This window comes from Pristiophorus japonicus, chromosome 12 (genome assembly GCF_044704955.1).
Source record: "Pristiophorus japonicus isolate sPriJap1 chromosome 12, sPriJap1.hap1, whole genome shotgun sequence".
Lineage (NCBI taxonomy): Eukaryota > Metazoa > Chordata > Chondrichthyes > Pristiophoridae > Pristiophorus > Pristiophorus japonicus.
The window spans coordinates 145740218-145757173 of NC_091988.1; positions in this window are offsets into that span (position 1 = coordinate 145740218).

The window sequence follows — 16956 nt, forward strand, 5'->3', positions numbered from 1 at the left end:
TTGGAGCACATGCTCAGAGACTTTTTTGTACTTAGCATTGGCCACAAAACCATACTTCGCAAACTTTTGACTGTAGGGACCCCAACCTTGAGTAAGGCCATAGAGATAGCCCAGGCGTTCATTGTCACCAATGACAATAAGAAGCAAATTTCTCAGCACACAAGGTGCTGCTACAAGTACTGTGAACAAAGTGATGTTGTTTTCGAATCGCAATGTACAGGGCAAGTCACACATGCCTGCAGATGCACGTCCGCAGATGACTCATAGTCCACCATCAAGGGTGATGAATGCAAGGCCATTAACACCTTGCTGGTACTGCAGGGGTGATCATCGTTTTTATATAGGCCGATTCTAAGGGTACATTTGCAAGGGCTGTGGAATAATGGGACACCGCCAACATATGTGCAGGCGAGTTGCAAATCCTGTTAAACCTGCAAACCACAATGTTGTAGTGGAGGACAGATCCATGGAGGATCATGACGAACCAGAGCCTCAGACTGAGGAGGCAGAGGTATATGGATTGCACACATTCACCACGAATTGTCCCCCGATAAAGCTGAATGTTGAATTAAATGGACTCCCGATGTCAATGGAGCTGGACACGGGTGTGAGCCAGTCCATCATGGGCAATAAGACTTTCGAAAGATTGTGGTGCAACAGTCTCAAGGCCAGTCTTAACTCCAGTTTGCACGAAACTAAGAACTTACACAAAAGAACTGATTCCTGTAATCGGCTGTGCTACCGTAAAGGTCTCCTACGATGGAGAAGTGCACAAGCTACCACTCTGGGTGGTACCGGGCGATGGTCCCACACTGCTCGGCAGGAGCTGGCTGGGAAAGATACGCTGGAACTGGGATGACATCCGAGCGCTATCGGCTGCTGACGACACTTCGTGTGCCCAGGTCTTAAACAAATTTCCTTCGCTATTCGAACCAGGCATCGGGAAATTCCAAGGAGCAAAAGTGCAGATCCACCTAATTCCGGGGTAGCGACCCATCCATCACAAGGCGAGAGCAGTACTGTACTTGATGAGAGAAAGGGTAGAGATCGAGCTACACTGGCTGCAAAGAGAGGGCATCATTTCACCGATTGAGTTCAACGAGTGGGCCAGTCCTATTGTCCCAGTCCTCAAGGGAGACGGCACCGTCAGAATCTGTGGCGATTACAAAGTAACTATCAATCGTTTCTCCCTACAGGACCAATACCCACTACCAAAGGCCGACAACTTCTTTGCAACGCTGACGGGAGGAAAGATGTTCACGAAGCTGGATCTGACTTCAGGCTACATTACGCAGGAACTGGAGGAATCATCGAAGGGCCTCACCTGCATCAACACGCAGGTTTAAAACAGATGCCTGTTTGTAATTCGATCAGCAGCGGCAATATTCCAGAGAAACATGGAAAGTTTACTGAAGTCAGTCCCGCACACCGTGGTCTTCCAGGACGACATCTTGGTCACAGGTCGGAACACAGCCGAGCATCTGCAGAACCTGGAGGAGGTTCTTAGTCGACTCAACCGTGTGGGGCTCAGGTTAAGACGCTCGACGTGCGTTTTCCTGGCACCTGAAGTGGAGTTCTTGGGAAGGAGGATTGCGGTGGATGGCATCAGGACCACCAACATGAAGACGGAGGCAATCGAGAATGCACCGAGGCCACAGAATGTGACAGAGCTGCGTCGTTTCTGGGACTCTTGAACTACTTTGGTAACTTCTTACCGGGTCTCAGCACACTGTTAGAGCCACTGCATGTGTTACTACGAAAAGGGGACGAATAGGTTTGGGACAAAAGCCAAAAAAATGCCTTTGTAAAAGTGAGAAAATTGTTATGCTCAAACAAATTGCTTGTGTTGTATGATCCATGTAAGCGTTTGATACTAGCATGTGATGCGTCGTCATATGGCGGCGGGTGTGTATTGCAACAAGCTAATGATTTTGGGAAACTGCAACCGGTTGCTTATGCATCCAGGAGTCCATCCAAGGCTGAGAGAGCCTACAGCATGATTGAAAAAGAAGCGTTAGTGTGTGTCTATGGGGTAAAGAAAATGCATCAATACCTGTTTGGGCTAAAATTCGAATTGGAAACTGACCATAAGCCACTCATACCCCTGGTTTCTGAGAGTAAAGGGATAAATACCAACGCATCGGCCCGCATCCAGAGATGGGCGCTCACGTTGTTCACATACAACTACGCCATCCACCACAGGCCAGGCACAGAAAACTGCGCCGATGCTCTCAGTAGGCGGCCATTACCCAAGGTTGGAAATAGCGCAGCCCACAGATTTAGCCATGGTTATGGAAGCATTTGAGAGTGAGCAATCACCCATCACTGCTCGGCAGATCAAAACCTGAATGAGCCAGGACCCCTTATTGTCCCTAGTCAAAAACTGTGTGCTTCACGGGAGCTGGTCCAATGTCCCAGTGGAAATGCAGGAAGAGATAAAGCCATTCCAGCGGCGCTAAGATGAAATGTCTATACAGGCAGACTGCCTTCTGTGGGGCAATCGAGTAGTGGTCCCCAAGAAGGGCAAAGACACCTTCATCAATGACCTCCACAGTACCCACCCAGGCATCGTAATGATGAAAGAGATAGCCAGATCCCACGTGTGGTGGCCTGGTATCAATGCGGACTTAAGAGTCCTGCATTCACAGATGTAATACATGCTCGCATTTAAGCAATGTACACAGGGAGGCGCCGCTAAGTTTATGGTCTTGGCCCTCCAAACCGTGGTCTAGGGTACATGTCGACTATGCAGGCCCGTCTTGGGTAAAATGTTCCTTGTGGTTGTAGATGCGTACTCCAAGTGGATTGAATGTGAGATAATGTCGGCTAGCACGTCCGCCGCCACTACTGAAAGCCTGCCCCGGGCATGTTTGCCACACACAGCCTACCCGATGTTCTGGTGAGTTACAACTGGCCATGTTTTACCAGTGCTGAGTTCAAAGAATTCATGACCCGTAACGGGATCCAATGGTCAGGCAGAGAGAGCAGTGCAAACCATCAAGCAAGACTTGAAGAGGGTAACTGAAGGCTCACTGCAGACTCGCCTATCCCGAGTCCTGCTTAGCCACCGCACGAGACCCTACTCACTCACTGGGATCCCACCTGCTGAAGTGCTCATGAAAAGAGCGCTTAAGACAAGGCTCTCGTTAGTTCACCCTGATCTACATGAACAGGTAGAGAGCAGGCGGCTTCAACAAAGTGCATACCATGATAGCGCAAATGTGTCACACGAGATTGAAATCAATGATCCTGTATTTGTATTGAATTATGGACAAGGTCGCAAATGGCTTCCCGGCATTGTCATGGCCAAAGAGGGGAGCAGGGTGTTTCGGATCAAACTTTCAAATGGACTCATTCATCGGAAACACTTGGACCAAATCAAACTCAGATTCATGGACTATCCTGAGCAACCCACCTTGGACCCTACCTTTTTTGATCCCCAACATACACACCAATGGCAACCGGCACCACGGTTGACCACGAAGCAGAACCCATCATCCACAGCAGCCCAGCAGGACCCAACACACCAGGCAGCCCAGCAAGGCCAGCTGCACAGCAGCCCAGCGAGTGTCCAGCAAATAATTCAACAATACCAGCTTTCACACTGAGAGGATCAACCAGGGCAAATAGAGCACCAGTTCGACTCACTTTGTAAATAGTTACACTTTTGATTTTGGGGTGGGGGGGGGGGGGGAGTGTTGTTATATATGTAAACTTGTATTTACTCTGTACAGCCACCAGAGGGCTCATCCCCTGGAGTCCCAAAGGATCCCATAATCCCTTGGGAGCACAGGTATTTAAGGAGGCCTCACAGGTTGGTGAGGCACTCTGGTGACCTGCAATAAAAGACTAAGGTAACAAGTTACTTTGATCTTACAGTGTTCAGTCTGACTCTTTCTCCATCTATAACAAGACGCACCAACATTAGCATCCTCGATCAGGCCAACATCCCCAGCATCGAAGCACTGATCACACTCACACTCGACCAGCTCCTTTGGGCAGGCCACATTATTCGCATGCCCGACACAATACTCCCAAAGCAAGCGCTCTACTCGGAACTCCTACACAGCAAGCGAGCCTCAGATGGGTAGAGGAAACGTTTCAAGGACACCCTCAAAGCCTCCTTGATAAAATGCAACAACCCCACCAACACCTGGGAGTCCCTGGCCGAAGCCCACCCTAACTGGAGGAAGTGCATCCGGGAGGGCGCTGAGCACCTCGAGTCTCATCGGCGAGAGCATGCAGAAAACAAGTGCAGGGAGCGAGAGGAGCGTGCAGCAAACCAGACTCCACCCTTTCCTTCAACAACTGTCTGTCCCACCTGTGACAGAGACAGTAATTCCCGTATTGGACTGTTCAGTCACCTGAGAAATCACTTTTAGTGTGGAAGCAAGTCTTCCTCAATTTTGAGGGACTGCCTATGATGATGATGAGTACTGGTGAACGCCGCCCCTTGCTGGGCTCAAACGCTGCCACCCTTTAAGATGTAACTCATTGTAATACCTGTGAGCCCTTCTTTTTTTGGTGTGAAGAGCGTCATCTTCATTACGAGGGACTGCCTACTAGTAGTAGAACTGGTGATCTGTGGGCCCAGAGACCCCTCGCCGATGGGGGAGGGAGTGACTTCGGCAAGTTCAGATGTCAACCGAGGTCCTCAGGTGAGGAGGGGGTGGCTAACGCAGGGGGGTCGAGTGGTGGCTGGCAGTGGCCTGTTCTCTTAATGTGGATGTGGGAGGAGCAACCCTGCCCTTCCTAGCTCCACATACATGTCGTTAAAAAACTTTAAATGTCCCTTTACTGTGTCAGCCTCCAGCGGCACCTGAGGAAGCAGACCACAGCATGCACTGCGCATACTGCAGTCAGTTGTAAACACATTTCATAAAGGCGCTTTAAACAACGGGCCTAACGCCCGTTTCAGGAACCCAGGATGACCACTGGGCGCCCTAACTAATAAGGTGTGTGACGCACTCCATTGTGGGCAGAGCACGCGCATGTCATATTAGGTGCTGCAGCGTATGCTTTTCACCTGTAAAACGGGCGCTGTGCGATCGAATTCCCAGGCCATATATTCTGAACAAAATTGTTTCTCTCCTCCCTGCAAAATATTGCTTTAAATACAGCTCTTTTTATTGTATTTTGGATTAAATTTACTTTCTGTGTTTTAAAATTTGCTTCAGCTTGAGCTATGTTACTGAGAAGAGTGACTAGGCTTGTTTATTAATGAGTTCATATCTAATGGATAACGATGGAGGGACATTATTTATTGCCCATCCTTAGGTGCCCTGGGGATATTCAAGCTGACCACATTGGGTGGCACTGGTGTGATATGTCGGCCAGACTAGTTAGAGGTGAGAGGCTCCTTACCCTGAAGGACATTAATAAACCAGTTGGATTTTTCTTGGTCATTGTTTCCATGGTCATGCCCACAAATAACCAGACCTGTCGTATTCTATTTCATAACTTATCATGGTGGGATTTAAATTTACAACCTCCAGGTTCTTATGCCAGCAATATAACCACTACTACACCCATACTAAACAGGGAAGAAATTGGAGACATAGAAACATAGAAAATAGGTGCAGGAGTAGGCCATTCGGCCCTTCTAGCCTGCACCGCCATTCAATGAGTTCATGGCTGAACATTCAACTTCAGTACCCCATTCCTGCTTTCTCGCCATACTCCTTGATCCCCCTAGTAGTAAGGACCTCATCTAACTCCTTTTTGAATATATTTAGTGAATTGGCCTCAACAACTTTCTGTGGTAGAGAATTCCACAGGTTCACCACTCTCTGGGTGAAGAAGTTCCTCCGCATCTCGGTCCTAAATGGCTTACCCCTTATCCTTAGACTGTGACCTCTGGTTCTGGACTTCCCCAACATTGGGAACATTCTTCCTGCATCTAACCTGTCTAACCCCGTCAGAATTTTAAATGTTTCTATGAGGTCCCCTCTCATTCTTCTGAACTCCAGTGAATACAAGCCCAGTTGATCCAGTCTTTCTTGATAGGTCAGTCCCGCCATCCCGGGAATCAGTCTGGTGAACCTTCGCTGCACTCCCTCAATAGCAAGAATGTCCTTCCTCAGGTTAGGAGACCAAAACTGTACACAATACTCCAGGTGTGGCCTCACCAATGCCCTGTACAACTGTAGCAACACCTCCCTACCCCTGTACTCAAATCCCCTTGCTATGAAGGCCAACATGCCATTTGCTTTCTTAACCGCCTGCTGCACCTGCATGCCAACCTTCAATGACTGATGTACCATGACACCCAGGTCTCTTTGCACCTCCCCTTTTCCTAATCTGTCACCATTCAGATAATAGTCTGTCTCTCTGTTTTTACCACCAAAGTGGATAACCTCACATTTATCCACATTATACTTCATCTGCCATGCATTTGCCCACTCACCTAACCTATCCAAGTCGCTCTGCAGCCTCACAGCATCCTCCTCGCAGCTCACACTGCCACCCAATGAGGATTTCTTCCTGACAAACCCTAAACGAGGCTGCAGGTGCCACACATCAAATTACATTTGAATACGGTTTACACTAATGTTGCCATGCACATTAACAATTACATTACAACAGAGACTACACTTCCAACAAAATTACCTCATTGGCTGTGAAGCACTTTGGGACGTCCTGAGGTCATGAAAGGTGCTTTATAAATGCAAGTCTTTCTTACTACAACAAAGATAACATTGCAATCAGTTTTAAGTTTGAGCTGATACAGTACGCAGTAGAATTGGAGCTCAGCTTTTGTCCAATAAGCAGTTACAGAGGGCTCAGTTGTTAACAACAGCTTGCATTTATATAGCACCTTCATTGGAGTCCCAATGCACTTCACAGAGCTCCCCAAGACAAAGAAAGAGAAATTAAGAAGAGTGGCCAATATTAGTCCCATTTGTGTCTACACTAATCCTAACACAAAATGGAACCACAAGAAAATAATTCTATTTTTGTTTGCTGCCAAGCCAAACTGGATAATTGTAATTCTTAATGAACTAATTTTAATCTAATTCTCCTTTTCATAAGATAAGACATAAAATATTTTCTCATCAATGTGACAGAATTTTGATTAAATGAATAAAAGGAAATGTTTTCACTGAACAGCCCTTTCTTCCAGTTACAATATGGCCAATGAACTAAGGGGCCGAATTTGGTGCAGGTTACGCCCGCAGCCGCCAAGGATCCGCTGGTATTGAATGTTTTCTGGGCGATTCCTCCGGAACCGCCCATCTGCCGTCCAGGTTCCGCCCAAAGCGAGATTGATCGCGGACAGATTTGCCGGAGTGATGTCATGCCGCCTGCCCATGCCGGATGCTGCAAATCGGCCATTTTGGTCGGGGATGCTGGCCTTAGATCGACCTGCCGTTCGCCAGAAGGACCGCTGGCAAAAAGCAGGTCTGACCTGGCCGTGAGTCGGGCGGCAGGGAGAAAGGCTCCGAGTGCTGCAGCACTGCACATCGCGGCTATGGTACAGGTGCTGGACCACCAGGAGTGGGATTGATGGAAAAAGTTAGGTGGATGTTGCCTGACTTTATTGCTGATGGTCAGGTTTCATTTGGATGCGATAAAAGCGACTGAAATGTATCTAGGCCGATGGAAACTTTTCTCTTTGACCTTGCTGAAAGACCTTCATTAAGAAGCCCAATGGCAAAGACAAAATAATTATGAATAAGTGAAAAGTCACATTTTGTCTGTCCAAGCTGATTAATTAATTTTGTGACACAGTCCTTCAAGAAGTTCTCAGGGAAGCACTACAAATCACATAGAGGGTAAGAGGGTTAGGGTTAGAATGATCTAGTGTAAGCCTGAGACAGCTGCAGACTCTGACAACATTTGTATGGGAAGAAACGGGAATAAAGTTACAGCTATTCGACTTTAGGGGCAGCACAATTACAGACCAAACTGAGGAAGGACTACGGTCAATAGAACACAGCAAGAGACACACGCAGCTGTGACTCAATGGCCTACGTTGGGATTTCAACGACTAGACTGTCACTATCATCTTGTTAATGTGTCTTTCTTTGTACTGCAAGGAAACTACTTCATAAAACTTGTTCTGATTCATCACAAAAGACCTGTACCCAGCATGCCTTGTTGTGGTGATGGACATAAGTCTATTCTGAGAGATGTAATTAATCTGACACATCGAATAACCCTCACAGCACATAAAGCATGTTGCGATGACCTGATGACCGTGCCCATCATACAATGCGGTCATATGTGGATGGGAAGATGTTCCTGATAAAGCAGATCACCTGAGGGACAGATGTGTGTTTCTCACAAGGCACCACACATGACGTTAAAATCAGACACTCACCAAGAGAGGGTCAACAATGTGAGTGTATTTACAAGTGCACAAAGGTTACATTACATTATTACATTTACAAACATTTATACCACCAACACCCACCCCTCTACTCAGCACCACCACCTCACTTGCTCCCCACCCCTTCAAACGATGCCCAAGCTCCTCTTCCTCGCCCTGCCTACACCACGGCGTCCCGCTCCCCTGCCCCTCACTGCCTCTGGTTGACGAAGTTGTGCAGGAGGGCAGCGGGATGTCTGCAGACGTGTGAATCTTGGTGAGAAGGCAGAGGGCGTGGCCGAAGGTGCCGGGATATCCTGCTCCACCAGACCTGTCTGCCTTGAGGCTGTGGGGTCAGGAGCTTGAACTGTATGTCCAGAAGCGATCTCTTGCCCTATCGCCTCAACGGTCTCGGATTGGAAAGCAGCTAATGTAACGCCTCTGTTTAAAAAAGGGGGCAGACAAAAGGCAGGTAACTATAGGCCGGTTAGTTTAACATCTGTAGTGGGGAAAATGCTTGAAGCTATCATTAAGGAAGAAATAGCGGGACATCTAGATAGGAATAGTGCAATCAAGCAGACGCAACATGGATTCATGAAGGGGAAATCATGTGTAACTAATTTACTGGAATTCTTTGAGGATATAACGAGCATGGTGGATAGAGGTGTACCGATGGATGTGGTGTATTTGGATTTCCAAAAGGCATTCGATAAGGTGCCACACAAAAGGTTACTGCGGAAGATAAAGGTACGCGGAGTCAGAGGAAATGTATTAGCATGGATAGAGAATTGGCTAACTAACAGAAAGCAGAGAGTCGGGATAAATGGGTTCTTTTCAGGTTGGCAATCGGTGGTTAGTGGTGTGCCACAGAGATCGCTGCTGGGACCACAACTGTTTACTATATACATAGATGACCTGGAAGAGGGGACAGAGTGTAGTGTAACAAAATTTGCAGATGACACAAAGATTAGTGAGAAAGCGGGTAGAGGACACAGAGAGGCTACAAATAGATTTAGATAGGTTAAGCGAATGGGCTAAGGTTTGACAGATGGAATATAATGTCGGAAAATATGAGGTCATCCACCTTGGAAAAAAAAAACAGTAAAAGGGAATATTATTTGAATGGGGAGAAATTACAACATGCTGCGGTGCAGAGGGACCTGGGGGTCCTTGTGCATAGATCCCAAAAAGTTAGTTTGCAGGTGCAGCAGGTAATCAGGAAGGCGTATGTAATGTTGGCCTTCATTGCGAGAGGGATGGAGGACAAAAGCAGGGAGGTCCTGCTGCAACTGTACAGGGTATTGGTGAGGCCGCACCTGGAGTACTGCGTGCAGTTTTGGTCACCTTACTTAAGGAAGGATATACTAGCTTTGGAGGGGGTACAGAGACGATTCACTAGGCTGATTCCGGAGATGAGGGGGTTACCTTATGATGATAGATTGAGTAGACTGGGTCTTTACTCGTTGGAGTTCAGAAGGATGAGGGGTGATCTTATAGAAACATTTAAAATAATGAAAGGGATAGACAAGATAGAGGCAGTGAGGTTGTTTCCACTGGTCAGGGAGACTAGAACTAGGAGGCACAGCCTCAAAATACGGGGGAGCCAATTTAAAACCGAGTTGAGAAGGAATTTCTTCTCCCAGAGGGTTGTGAATCTGTGGAATTCTTTGCCCAAAGAAGCAGTTGAGGCTAGCTCATTGAATGTATTCAAATCACTGATAGATAGATTTTTAACCAATAAGGGAATTAAGGGTTACGGGGAGCAGGCGGGTAAGTGGAGCTGAGTCCATGGCCAGATCAGCCATGATCTTGTTGAATGGCGGAGCAGGCTCGAGGGGCTAGATGGCCTACTCCTGTTCCTAATTCTTATGTTCTTATGTGCATTCCAACACAGTGATGAGCCGGTCCATCTTGTCATCAGGCTGCTGGGTGAAGGTGGCCATGCTGGCAGCTATCCCAGTCACGGACTGGAGCATATCGCGACCTATCTGTACACTTGTCTGTGATAGCTGGACCATCTCCAGAATTGCAGAGAGCTATGATGAAACGTCAGGTAGGTGCTCGTTCCTGGTGGGTTCTGACGCCTTGCTTGCCTTCGCTCCACGGCCTCTGCGCTTGGTTGAGCTTGTTAGTGTGGAGTCCATTCCAAACCCCAGGAACCCCAGGAGGCCGACGCCGATGTTCCGCTGACACCTGGCTCACATGGCAGGAGGCTGCTGTCATCCTGTTCCTGCTCCTGGAGCTGAAGGGGCTCAAAGACGGGCCCTTTTTTCCTCCTCTTCTTCGTAGCTCAGGGTGGTGGAGGTGGGAGCGGTGCAAATGGGTGATCTGGGGAGGGGGGGGGGCGTGGAAGAGGGATCTGCTGTCTTGGGCTCGGGGCGATGTCGGCGTGGGAGACGTTGGGGTCTGCCGGCTTCTCTGAAGGCCAGAGGTCGATGGTGTGTCTTGATCCATGCTGTCCAAGTCATCATCTGCAGGTAGAGGACCAGATTTCAGTCTGTGGGGAGGGGGGCGTGGGGGTGGTGCTGGTCAAGCTGAGATGGGAGCCATGCCATCTCACATTCTGCCACCAAGGAGTTTTATCTCTACATGGGCACAACAATAATGGCCAACAAAGTGTGCGGGAAACCGCGAGTGCATTAACATTGCATATCCTTTCATGCCACGTGCGTCACTCACACCAGAGATTAGTATAACCTTACCATGCTGTAGCATCGGATCTGCATCAATCTTTGTGGTTGCATGGCAGCGGGCACCCACCAATGCCAACACACGCTCCTCCAACCTGCTCAATTCAACCACCACTGCTGGTCCCCCTCCCATCGCTCTCAGGCTTGCTGCCTTGGATGCTTTTATCTTCTGCATAAAGAAACATTGCAGCCTTTAGCCCCTTTGCTGATGCCTCCCCCCCCCCACACACTCCCATACACACACAGCTGGCGCATAACCTTTTTGGCGTTGAACAGGAGGGGGCGAATAAATTTGTACTCACTCTTGCTGCCGCCAGCAAATTGTTCTAACGTTTCCGGTATTGTTCCCCATCCTGCTCAATGTTGCCCATTGCATTCACGATCTCAGCGATCTCCCTCCAAATGCGTCGGTATTGGGGTGGTGAAGGCTTGCTGCGGCCATCCCGGGTGAGGTCTTTGTACCTGTGCTCCACCTCCATTACTAGCTCCTCCAATTTCTCCTCATTAAACCAGGGAGCTTTGGGCTTGGTTTTGCCAGTGTCCATTGCTGGTTTCTGGCCACTCATCGTCAATGATGAAATGAATGGGTGCTCAGCAGTTTGTGTGTCTCAATTTCTCCAACTGCCCCCTCTGCAACTTGCAACTCTGTCCTCTCCAGCCTCCAACTCTGTCCTCTCCAGCCTCCAACTCTTGCCTCTCCAACCTCCAACTCTCTCCTCTCCAACCTCCAACTCTTTCCTCTCAAATGCCAACTCTCTCCTCTCCCCTCTCACACTCACAGCTGGACTAAAGTGATGTGCCTTTATGCGCATGCGCAGTACAGTAATCACCCTCAAAATGGCCCCGAAATGACTGCACGTCGTAAGACAAAAACTACAAAAAAAAATTGCAAAGTCTCGCACATGCGGATTGGAGGCCCTCTGAAGATCCCTGATTGGCGAGGCCTCCAACTGCCGCACACTGATGACATGGCCGCTCCCACCCGCTCCCACCCAGCGACTGCCGCTGATGCCCACACAACGGAGCTGAAAGGGCTCCCGTTGGGACCCAGCGGCAGTGGGCAGCAGAAAGGTAGGTGCTGCCTGGGGACTGCCGAGAAATGGGCGGTGACCAAATTCAGCCCCTAAGTATTATTCTCTATATTTATGTAAATCATTAATTTTTTGTGCAGTTTCAGAATCATAATTAACATCTTGTTTGAAAAGGTCTTTTTGGAATGCTTTAATAGGCTGTGACATGAATGGTGGGGCGTGAACCAACGACTGTAATTCTTCACCCAATTTCTCCCCATTTCAATCCTGCTACAGTGCTGAATTGGCAAGTGGGAAAGCATTTTCTGCTTTGCTTTTTCGCACTGCAGCACAAGAGAGCAAGGAACAGCACTGAATTCCAATTTCAGCAATCGAAAAGCAAGTCAGAGCCAGAAGATTGGAGCAATGCTAGAAAGTAGGGCACGGAGGTGGCAGAAATAGAGAGGGGCAAGACCATGGAGGGATTTGTAGATGAGAACTTGGATTTTGCAATCAATGTGTTGGGGGATAGGAAGGCAATGAAGTTTGGCAAGGACAGTGAGAGATAGGATATGGGCAGGGGAGCTTTAGAAAAGTTGTAAGTTGTGAAGAGGGGAACTCAGGAGGCCAGTTGTAGTAATTGAGTCTGGGGGTGACAACAGCATGGATACACATTACACTGGCAATGGGAGGAGATGGGGTGGAGGCTGGCAATGTTAAGGAGGTGGAAGTAGGCAGTGTTTGTGATGGAGAGGATATAGTGCCAGAAACTTAGCTCGGGGTCGACTAGGATGTCAAGGTTGAAAACAGTCTAGTTCAATCTTAGAAAGTGCCTGGGGAGGGGGATTGAGTCACTGGCGAGGGTGTGGAGTTTGTCCAAGATTATGATGATTTCAGACTTCCCAATGTTTAACTGGATGAATTTGCAGCTCTATTGGATATCAGACAAACATTCTCATAGCATGAAGACAGTGAAGGTGTCAAGAGAGATGACGATGAGATAGAACTGGGTGTCATCCGTTTACATGTGTGTAATGTATTTGCTTCATGGGTTCTTTGCTTAAGAATTCATAGCAACACATTGCTATTAAGAACTAGTTGGTTTATTAGTAAAAGGTTTAACAAGCACACTACACATTACAGTTCATCCACGAGGCTGACAACCACCGGCCTCATCGTGGATCTCCCGAACCCAACTTCCTGGGGTTTTATTGAGTCTTGTGAACATCACCTCCACCCCAACCCTTGCTTGATTTCACTCACGCCACTGGAGGAAAGTGCCCCCTCACAAAGGGGAGACTAAGCTGAAAGGGAAGTCATTGCCAGACTGCATTACATGGCACCAAGCAGCCAGCTGAACACCAACATCGATCCCCAACCACTCTATCACCTGCCTACCCTCTCGCCCATCTGTTTTCACTGTCGCCATCCTGGCACCTGACTGAGACGCATGCTACACTAGCATGATCTTATTGTGAAAAAAGAAATCGCGCAAAATAAGGATTTTATATCTCCAAAATATTTGTCTTTAATATCACATTAAGTTGTGTATTTGTTTGATCTTTGTACATTTTTACTTCTTTCTGATTGTTATCGTAGCGCTCTGACAGGAAACAAATGTTTAATGCTGCAAGCCTTAATCATATTGTGTATCTATTATTAGACCTTTATTATACTTGAAGTGACTTGTACCGAGTCTCATATATCAACTGATCATATTACATATTTAATAAACTCATCACATCAATTTTCACTTTAACATCAAGAGTTATTAGCTGTGCTCATGGACCTACAGGTGCATCCATTTTAATAATGTTGATTCTGTGTACTCATTATGGTGATAGCTGACAGTGATGAAGAGTGAAATATTTTTCCATCATCTGCAGTGGTTATTTAGCCCACATCATGTGTAGGTCAGTGATAACACTAAACATCTCTTCCATAGCTTCTTCCTCACTACAGCAGATTAGTATAATATGAAATTTCCATTTCTCCTTTCAGAACCATTTAACGCTCTCTTATAAAGAAAAAGAGTATAATAAGAACTACTTTACAAGTGTTTGGGCCTAATTTTGTGTTTCTCTCCCTTCTATTCTAAACCATTTTCAATTCAGGATGGTGACAGGAGATCCAGGCATTCCTCAATACTGATCTTCATCTTGCTGTTCGGAGATGTGCAGAAGCTCCACTGGCTAATTACACTTCGCAATGTTTTTTCTTTCCCAGTTTGGCACCGGATTAGTGTGCTGCTGCCATTACCAACGGCATCAGCACATTAATCTTGTCAACCCAGTCACTGTCATAACAACAAAAATTTGCATTCATATAGCGCCTTTAATGTAGTAAAATGTCCCAAGGAGTTTCGCAGGATCAATTATCAAACAAAAGTTGACACCAAACCACATAAGGAGATTATCAGGACAGGTGAGAGGCAGGTTTTAAAGAGTATCTTAAAGGAGGGATGAGAGATAGAGAGGCAGAGGGGTTTAGGGAAGAAATGTCAGAGCTTTCAGGGCCTAGGCAGCTGAAGGCATGGCCGCCAATGATGGTGTAAAGAAAACCAGGGATGCGCAAGAGGCCAGAAATGGAGGAGCACCGAGGTCTTCGAGTGTTGTAGGGCTGGAGGAGGTTACAGAGATAGGGAGGGATGAGACCATGGAGTGATTTGAAAACAAGAAAGAGAACTTAAATAAGCAAAATACTAATAAAGTATTTGCAAAGTACTATATAAAGTATATTTTAAGGTGATTGGCAAAAGGACCAAAGGAGATGGAAGAAAAAAACATTGTTACGCAGCGAGTGGTTAAGGTCTGGAATGCACTGCCGGAAATGGTGGTGGAGGCAGACTCAATCTTATCTTTCAAAAGGGAGCTGGATAAGTATCTGAAGGGAAAAAAATTGCAGGGCTACGGGAAAAGGGCAGGGGGATGGGACTGAGAATTGACACGGGCTCGATGGGTCAAATGACTTTCTTCCGTGCTGTAGCCATTCTATGATTCTATGATTCTATAGTATTCCCAGCATTTTCTGTTTTTATTTAAGAATTTTAAAATCAAGGTATTGCCAGAACGAGAGTCAATGTAGGTCAGTGAGCACAGGGGTGAAGGGTGAACGTGAGTTGGTGCGAGTAAGGACACAGGCAGCAGAGTTTTGGATGAGCTCAAGTTTACGGAGGGTGCAAGGTGAGAGGCCGGCCAGTAGGGCATCGGAATAATCAAGTCTCGAGGTAACAAAGGCAGGGTTGAGGGTTTCAGCAGCAGATCAGCTGAGGCAGAGCAGAGACAGACGATGTTACGAAGGTGGAAGTAGGAACCTTAGTGATGGTGAGGATAAGGGGTCAGAGGCTCAGCTCAGGGTCAGATAGGATGGCAAGGTTGCAAATAATCTGGTTCAGCCTCAGACAGTGGTCAGGGAGAGGGATGAAGTTGGTGGGCTGGGAACGGCGTTTGTGATGGGGATCGAAGACAATGGCTTCCCAATATTTAACTGGAAGAAATTTCTGCTCATCCAATGCTGGATGTCAGACTAGCAGCGTGACAAATCAGAGGCAGTGGAGGAGTTGAGAGAGATGGCAGTGAGGTAGAGCTGGGTGTTGTCAGCGTACACATGGAACCTGTCGCTGTGTTTTCAGATCTTCTAGTTTGGTTGAAATTACAGCAAAATCAAGAGAAACCAAAGGAAAATCGAGCTTCTCTTATAGGACAGCTGTGATAGTAGTTACATTAGATACCCTTGTTAGGAGAATAATAGCAGCTCACAAATTCTAAATAAAAAGACCCACGCAGAAATCTTTGCAGGCCTGGGGCCCAATTGTAACAAGCATGCAGCTTAGTGTAAAGTGATGTATTTCCTTAAAATAGAATGAAATAAACAAATCTGCTACCTGTCAATTAGATTCAGACCCCTGATGCTTGGATTAATCAGTACTCAGCTGCCTTCCTCCGAAGATGATGTTGTTTGCAATACTGACATTTCCACAAGCTTCAGTGCTGAAAAAGAATTTCAGCATCAGTGCAGCTTTTACAGATCAATTACATAGACTGTAATTGTCAATTTTTTTACTGTCCCTGCTGGATTTTTTGAATATAAGTTAAATGGTGAGTGCTAATGACATCACTCGGATACGGGCTTGAAGAAGTTAAAGTTCTCGACAGTGTGAGCGAGTTGAGTCAATACACATAATTAAAATGGCAAGTTTCCTGAAGCCCCCTCGAGTTAATGGCTGTTGATAGTTAACGACTCATTCCATCGAGCTCAGTAACTCCTCCAAGCTTGTAAATGTCCAAAACATATCCGCTGTAACTCCTAATACTATACAGAAGAACTTTCAATATCCATTGGCTCATGTCTGCAATTGACGAATGATGGGTTTTGAAGTCAATTAAACATTTGGGATGGGGAGGAAAAGGAGGCAGAAATCAACCTATGTTAAATTGATAAAGCAGTCTGCGAACAAATAGTTTGGTTACTAATAGTCTAGTGGCCAGTATGCATCCTAATCCTGTCACGTAATAGGAAGAGGGATATTCATATAGGCAGGCTTGACTGTAAACACCTAAGTGAATCATCTGTCACATTCACTGTCACATCTGAAGAATGGTCACTGTGACAAGGTAACCAAGGGCTTCTATCTATGGAACCGTACCTCAACATAGGTCACTACCTGCAGAAGAGGAAGAATGAAGGGAGAAAAATTAAAGGAGAAAAAAATATATCTTAACCACCGCTCCTATTTTCTCAGACACCAGGTGTTGTCAATAGAGGGCGACTGCACCAGATCCATTGGGAGTGGAGGAGGTGTGGGCTGATGCTTGGGGTGAGGATCCCCTATCAGTACACAGCTGGAGGGGTGGTCCGCACACCTGTGGTATCTCCACCTTCCTCTGCCACAATGGCCATGGCAGCCTTTTCCTGCTTGCTAGATTTTCCATCCCTCGCCTCTCCT